Source organism: Juglans regia, chromosome 10 (genome assembly GCF_001411555.2).
Source record: "Juglans regia cultivar Chandler chromosome 10, Walnut 2.0, whole genome shotgun sequence".
Classification (NCBI taxonomy): Eukaryota; Viridiplantae; Streptophyta; class Magnoliopsida; order Fagales; family Juglandaceae; genus Juglans; species Juglans regia.
This window is the reverse complement of record NC_049910.1, coordinates 15702836-15711212: the sequence shown is the minus strand read 5'-3', so window position 1 is coordinate 15711212 and position 8377 is coordinate 15702836.

Genomic DNA, 8377 nt, shown 5'->3' with positions numbered 1-8377 from the left:
TTATACCCTCTATTTGAGTATAACCCTTCGCCATAAGTTGGGCTTTTTACTTGTCCATTGATCCATCTGTCTGGCGCTTCATTTTTAAAACTCATTTGTTTCCAATAGATTTGCACCTAGATAGAAGATCAACTAACTCCCAAACTTGTTTCTTTGCCATAGAACTCATCTTATCTCTCAAAGCAACCGCCATTTATTTGAAGCAAGTAAACTTAGTGCTTCCTCATAAGAAGAAAGCTCTTCAAAATCACAGGGAGCACACATGAAAGATTCTCCTTTAATCTCAAAACAACGACGATGAATGGTTCCATGTTTACTTCTACGTAACTGAGACTCTTGTGAGTCACTTTCTAGTAGTATACTCACACTAGGAGACAAGTCACTCCTACTATCTTTTGCGATTTTAGGATGTGATAATTCTCCACCCCAACCAAAAGATTTTGTAACTCCCTTAAGTTCGTGCAACTCAAAAAGTTCAAGATCTTTATTTGCTTCACTAACAGTGGAAAAATCATTCTCGATAAATGTGACATCATGCAACTCTATTTCTGTCATCCCTTCGTTAGGATGTTCACCAAACATTACATAGTCATTTTTTAGCCATCTGAATATCTTATGGAGATATGTTTGTTTGCTCTAGGGCCAAGTTTTTCATATTTATGGGAAGTGGCGTAAACATAATCCGCATAAACCCAAGGCCACAAATGTTCCAAATTTAGTTTTGCGCCATTCTATAATTCATATGGGGTTGAAGGAACAGACTTAGAAGGCACATAATTCAAAATGTAGGCAACATCTAGAAGAACATCCCCCCAAAATGATATTGGCAAGTTACCTTGCGCCATCATTGATCGAACCATTTTTTAATAAGGTACGATTCCTCCTTTCTGCAACATCATTTTGTTATGGTGTGCCAAGAATTGTTAATTGCCTATTGTATCCCCTTTTGCTCATATAGTACTAGAAACTCTTTAGACAAGTACTCTCGACCTCAATCAATTCATAAAACTTTTAAATTCTTTTTTTTTATGATTCTCAACCTCAACCACAAAGCACTTGAAGCAGTCCAATGCTTCAAAGTGATGAGAGATTAGATACACATCACTGAAACGTGAGTAGTCGTCTATGAATGTGAGAAAATAAGAGGCGCCATGACATGCCTTCACATTCATAGGTCTAGAAATATCATAATGAACTAGCTTAAAAGGATAAGATGCCATAGGAGCCTTTCCAAAAAGCTTCCTATAGGCCTTATCAACTAAATAGGACTCACAAACAAGTAAGGCTTACATTAGTGAGAGACGCCAATTGGCCTTCTCTAGCTAGTCTAGCCATTCTATATTTTCCTACATGGCTTAGTCTAACATGATATTTCAATAAATTAGAAACAATATCATCATCATTTGTAGCCATAAAAGAAAATGATGAATTATTTAAATCCAACATAAAGAAACCATTTGAAAGAAAATCATGTCCATACAAAGTCCTATTCAAATAAAAGTCCAGTTGAGAGCCATCAAAATGAAAAGTAAAACCAAGTTCCAACTTAGAAATAACTGAAAATAGATTATATTGAACACCAGGTGCATAAAACACATCATGAAGAAGTAACAAGGGCCCTAGACGCATCTTGAGTTGGTAGGTGCCAACTCCAAATACTTCCTCTCGAATACTATTACCCAATATAACGTACTGTCTACCAGTTGGTATTATTCTATAATTTATGAACCCAACTCGAACTTGAGCTACATGTTTGGTTGCTCATGTGTTTAGAATCCATTCACGGATTGAGAGAGCAATAAAAAATATGTGAATGTTTATAAGTAATGAGGGAGTTGTGTTTAGTGGATACCTTTTTTGCCTCAACGCACTCATGAGCAAAGTGTCCAACTTTTCCACAGTTATAACACTTCAATTTGAACTTGTCCTTGCCAGTACGCTTGCGTTTACGGCGCTTTGCTATCTTTCCATCCCTTGGCCTAAAATTATTTGCTGCTCTAGCAGATCTCTCATGTTGCTTGAGTTTAGGCCTGAATACCTTGCTCTTTCCAGCTTGGGCAATTGGAAAATATTACGATGCGTATTTATGTGCTCCGCCTCTAGTTCTGCATGGCGAGATATATCAGCAAAAGTCTTAATATTCTCACTGTGTGTCAAAACAAGCTTTATTTACCCCCAAGTTGACTCTAGCAAAGATCATATCACAGTGGTAACTTGTTGTTCATCAGTGACATTATTGCCAGTAGCCTTTAGATCACGAATTAAGGCAAACATCAACCTCAAATTCTTAAGTCATGGTATGTTTAAGATTCATAACATACTGTTCAAACCTCAAAGTGAGAGCACAGAGCCTAGTAAGTGATGTCTCCTCATAGGCAATTTTTAGTTGGTTCTACATATCTTGGACAGTTGGGCAGTTCTAAAACTCCCCAATAAGATCATTGTGCATGATGCTAAGTATGGTAAAACACGCGCATCGATCTTTCTTTTCCCAAGCCTGATAGGCTTCCATATCACGATGATGTTGGGAAGTATTCCCTTCCTCAGGTTGTATCATAAAGTAGAACAGATTTTTTAGAACCTCTTGTTCATTAATCAGACATTGGATTTTCCTATACCGCATGTCATAATTGGTCTCATCTAGTTTCTTTCCTTTAGTAAGGTCAAAAACTACGTTCTTAGTGGTCATCATCAATACATTCATTGCGATATTGACATTACCACACATTTAATTTTATTCCAAAATCTAACTAGGCCATGGAATTCCTTCTTACATATTAAAATCGAAAATTTCATGAAAAGCTAGTAATCATCTAGTCAAAATACCACATGTAATTAACTTTGAATAAAATTTATAGAGGAGTTTAAAAAAAAAATACTCAAAGCTCATGCACATTTAATCCATTCCTCAAATATGAAAAATCCATAATCATTGTGCTAAACACATTGCACATAGACTACACCCAAAGCCTCATTGGTAATTTGGTGTATCATGTTAAGGTGAGTTTAAAGTATATCGATAGACGTGAAACACATCCCTTTACATGGCCTCAAAAATAAAATTACATCCTTATTCATTCACATAAAAATAAATATATACATTACACATCAGCACGACAAATTACCAATGTCAACTCTATCCATTTTAATTAAAAAATAATGAACTCAAACATCCAATCATAAATGTATGCATGATACTTCAATCGATATTGAACCCACATTCTGAACTAATGAGAAGGGTTTATTAGGTACGTAATCAAATCTAGGGACATGTATTCATTATGATCATGTATTTGACAATACCAATTCAATACATGCATAAAAAAATAATCTATATAATGTTCATATAACACTGAAAAAATGTACTTGAGGAAGTATGACAAGTGTCCCAAAAAATAAATTTTATTATTATCAAAATTTTTTTAAGCATTTTAATGAAAACGATTTAAAAAATATTTTTCCGACTCTCTACCTCAACAAAACAAATTTATGAATCAACTTTAGACACAAAACAATAGTACACCTGCCACACACTTGACAAAAATTGGACACTGGAAGCCACCGCACGCGCCCCCACTCTCTGCCTACGCGTGTGGGTTTCGTTTTGGCCCTAGAGGTTGTCTTGCCTTTGTTTCACTTGCCGCGACAGAGAGTGTATATCACCTTCGTCATTCTCGGTGTTTTCTGATGTCCAAACACAAATTTCAATCATCTTAATGTGTATGTGCGTCGATAAAGTGAGTTCAAAAGGGTGGATTACACTCTCCGAGACTGAGAGTGGGGCTGGTAAAAATTGATTGAGGAAGAAGAATTATTGTTCATCATCTTCTTCCTCAATCAAATTTTCTGATTTTTTTCAATTTCAACCATCCATTTTCAATTGATCATAACTTACTCATATTATGTCCAAATCAAGCGTATGATATGTCAATTTAAATTTTATGAACCAAACTTTCTAACCATATAAAATTTGTTTCTAGAAATTAAGATTTGTTTAATTAAAAGTTGGCTCAAATTCACATTCCGAACATGAATTTTAAAATTAGGATTTCGGATTTCTTCTTCTACATGAAACGAAACTTCACCAAATTTAAGGGACCTTTTTATGACATTATAAGGAATGTTTTCATGTAGAAAACTCAGCATTAAACATGTTATACCGTAGCCTCTAATGAAAAATTTTGAAACTCAAACAATTATGGCATATCATCAATTACATGCTCTTAAACTCATTACAAAGCATCAAAGAACATGTAATCATATTCATATGGGCGAAAACAAGCAACATAGGCTCTGATACCAATGTTATATAAAGTTAATTTGAATTACCTCAAGGAGCGAAATTCATACAAGCCCGGATCTTTGCTCGTATTTTAGCCCATGTCAAATTATAGTGATTGCACCTCTATATCACTTAGGATACTAGAGACGCCCAAAAAGAATTCACACTAGATGGTTTCTCTAGAAAATTGTAGAGAGAGAGAGGAGAGCTTTTCTTTTTGTACATTCACCTTTTACTTTTATTATTTTAACGTACGTAAAACTCTTATTTCTCTTATTTTAGGAGTTTTCTCATGGGTTGTTAATTAACTTTCTTGAAGTTAAGTGGTAATGGTGGAGAGTTAATTAACTTCTAGTGGTGGGGAGTTAAATTATAACTTCCTCACTCATATGGATACAATATGGGTTATGGATACCCACTACCAACAAAGACAACAAGGACAAGTATATATTTGTAAAAGAAAAGTAATTTAAATTTCTTTAGTGTTGATGGAGAAAAGTTTCATTGAATTTAGTTTGGAGGTTGCGTAATGGAGTGCAGTATATATGTAGGAACCCATTAGGACTTGAAAGATGTGTTGTCGAGGTTTCAAGATAGTGGAAACACATAGGGTTAGGTACGACCACTGTTTTCCCCATATACATATCGCCCCTCACCACCACATTGTCACTTGATCCAAAGTTGGTATCAACAAACCAACTCCAATGACTTTGAATATTATGCCTTAGAATCATGATTAGATCTGTCAACCTATGCCAACTCCTATGACTCACAAAGCAAAAGATTGTACTAGCAACACTCCATTATCTGATCCCTCACATTGTCGAAGTATTCACGCACAATCCAACAAAGGCTCGCTATATATTAGATGGTCAAGTGCATTCTAGAAATATTCAAGAAACAACCAATGCTAAGTTTGATACCAAGTATATCTCATGTATTATCAGAATACTCAACTACTATTCATTATTTTTTTTATTATTTTTTACTATTATTAATTACTTTTCATTACTATTTAATATTCTATTATTACTTTTTCATTACATTTGCACTATTATTCACAACTCTTCTCAACACTTCACAACTCTCTACTACTATTATAATAAACAATTTATCTCATATCATCTCATCTCATCATTACAACTTTCCTAAATTTCTATACAAAAATATAATAAACAATTCAACTTTTTCAAATCTCAAAATTAAAAATAATACTAAAAAATTATATTTAACAATATTTTATTCAACTTTCAACAAAACATCTCATATCATCTGAACTCTCTATCCAAATCCACTCTTAATCTTTGGAGTTCAATCCAACTCATCCCTTGAACCGCTTGCTTTTGCCAATGCTAGAGAACTCGTGGCACCTATACTTCTTTAAACTCAGCATATTCCTTTTTTTCACAGCTAGCCAACATTATTACAAAATTTCTATCTCGATTTGTTCTTACTCAATTATGCCAAACCGAAACCCCTAGATTGGCTCAGTTTGCAGGTGTATTGAAAAACAAAATTGAAGACAACGTTCTCCAACAGCAAACTGAGTGGCTACTATTGGACAAGTCCAATTCGATTGGCCAAGTCGATCCTTCAACGGATTGGGTGTCTTAGCCACTCAATCGACTACATGGCCAGTCCAATTCGATTGGCCGAAAACTCGAACTTCCTCTTATTTGGCCGTCCAATTCCTTCTGTTTGCAGAGACCAATTGACTACATACTAAACTTTTTGGGCAATACTTTAAGGTCCTCAAAGTTCCAGTCTCCCTAGCTAGGTTGCAGTCCTACGCTGCACCCATGAGTGGCTATTGTCTCCTCATCCACAACTTGGTCATGGAAATGTACTATAAAAGCTTCAAACACGTTTGCTTATCAATACATTGATTGTCTATAACTCAACAATACTATATCACTATCCATTGATCAATGAGTGACTAATTAACAAGTGTTTGGCATGTGAATAGTTGGATTTTCTTCAGCTCCATCAAATTTAGTATCTAGTACTCCTCTCTCATCCAAACTTCATGCCGAAACACCACAAAACTCCTTTACACCTTTTCCTTGCAAGAGAGGAGGGATGAGTTTGGGCTCCTCTCCTCCCTCCCATGTTTAGAGGCTTTTATAGATTTTTTTTTTAATTGAGTTTCTCTATAACTCTGCTAAGACCCAATCTACTACCTTCTTCTGGTGACCAGACTCAAACACATTATTAGAGACTAAATTGATTGGGTCCAGTCCTTTAAAAACCTATCACTAATAATAACTGAAGATATAAAACTAAGAGATAAAGGAAAGAGATAAGACAAAGAAGAGATAAACCAAATGAAGTTGGCTCAGACTCCTAAAAGAAAAAAGTTTCACAAGCTAAGGAAAAAAATAGATCTTTATAAAAGGAGGAGATATTTACAAATGAAGGACAGACTTTCCACAGGCTCGAGATGACTTCTATATGCCTAGACTAAATTCATCTATTGTATTGAGTGATATGTGAGGCCATGAGAGATTGTAAAATCACCAATCATAATGGATTTTACCCCAAAACAACCGTGAACGTAGGCTTTTATGCTGAACTACGTAAATCTTTGTGGTTCTCTTTATTTATTTCTATTTGCTTATTTTCTATTTATTTCATGCATGAACGAATGTGAAGAGCATCGTATTGAAGCCGGAATCACTATCGTGGGCCGGTGATAATTCTTTCCTTCGTTCCAGTCTATTATGCAAATTTAGGTATTACTATACATAATGCCCCCACAGTTGTCCCAAGCTATCAATTTGCCTGTAGTTGGAACAATCACTATAAAATAATCAATACGCACTGAGGCTCATTCACAACCTAGCTTAGCATGCCTTCACGTGCCTTCATGTCCCCATGCCTCTATCGACGACGGGCAGCACCAATGGATTTGGCATTTGACATCCTCAAATTTTGAAGATCTTACCCACCCTACCTCCATCCCAACACTTCCGGAAGGTGGGCCATGAAAGAGTTGAGTTTCACTATCGACTTGGTCTCATTTAGTTACACATATGAGATGAGATAAAAATTAAAAGTTTAATTAAATGTTGTTAGAATATAATTTTTTAATATTATTTTGTTTTGAGATTTGAAAAAATTGAATTGTTTATTGTACTTTGTATGAGAGTTTGAAAAAGTTGTAATGATGAGAAAATTTATGTAACCAAACAAGGCGGGCTGTCTCTGGCTGTCTATCTGATTATATATGTTAATGATTGCCCTAATCGATAATCTTGAGAAAGATAATACGAGGTTCTTTCTCGGATGGTGCAGAGCAACAAAATGCAATTCTGCACAATTTAGGGCCTGTTGGGGATTGCGTTAAGAGTCTTAAAAATTGTTTAAATAGTCTTAAAAGCTTTTTAGTAAAAAATTAAGTGCATGGTTAGGATTGCGGTGGGAAATAAAGCTTACAGTTTTGGGGCTTATAACTTATAGCTTAAGTAATAAGTTTTACTATTAAAAATGAAATTATTTACTGTTTGATAGACATATGTTTAAAACACTTTCAAACATGTTACATTTGTTAGAAAAAAAATTAAAAAAGTGTTTTTGAGGTAAAAATGACGATCATTTGATTTTTTAAAGATTATGACTATATCCTTAAAAATTTGAAAGTTATAATTATCTGAAAGTTGTATAGGTATTTCGCCAATTGACAATCTTTTTAAAATTTAAACTACATTCCAGATTTTTCGAAAAGCATGTTTGAGGAAAAAACATCATTCGAATTTTTAAAAAATTGTCAATGGGCGATAATACTTATACAACTTTCAAATAATTACAATTTTTAAACTTATAAGGATATGGTCATAATTAAAAAAAAAAAATCAAATAATCGTCATTTCAATTTCAAAAAATACTTTTTTAATCTACTTCCAAATAAATGTAATATGTTTGAAAGTGCTTTAAACATATGGTTACTAAATAGTAAATAACTTTTTAATAGTAAAACTTATTACTTAAGTTATAAGCTATAAGCTATATTTTTCACTACAATCTCAAAGATGCACTTATCGTAGTCTACTACTCAGATCGTAAAAATTTTCGTAGCTCTCCCTTTGATTTTTCCAC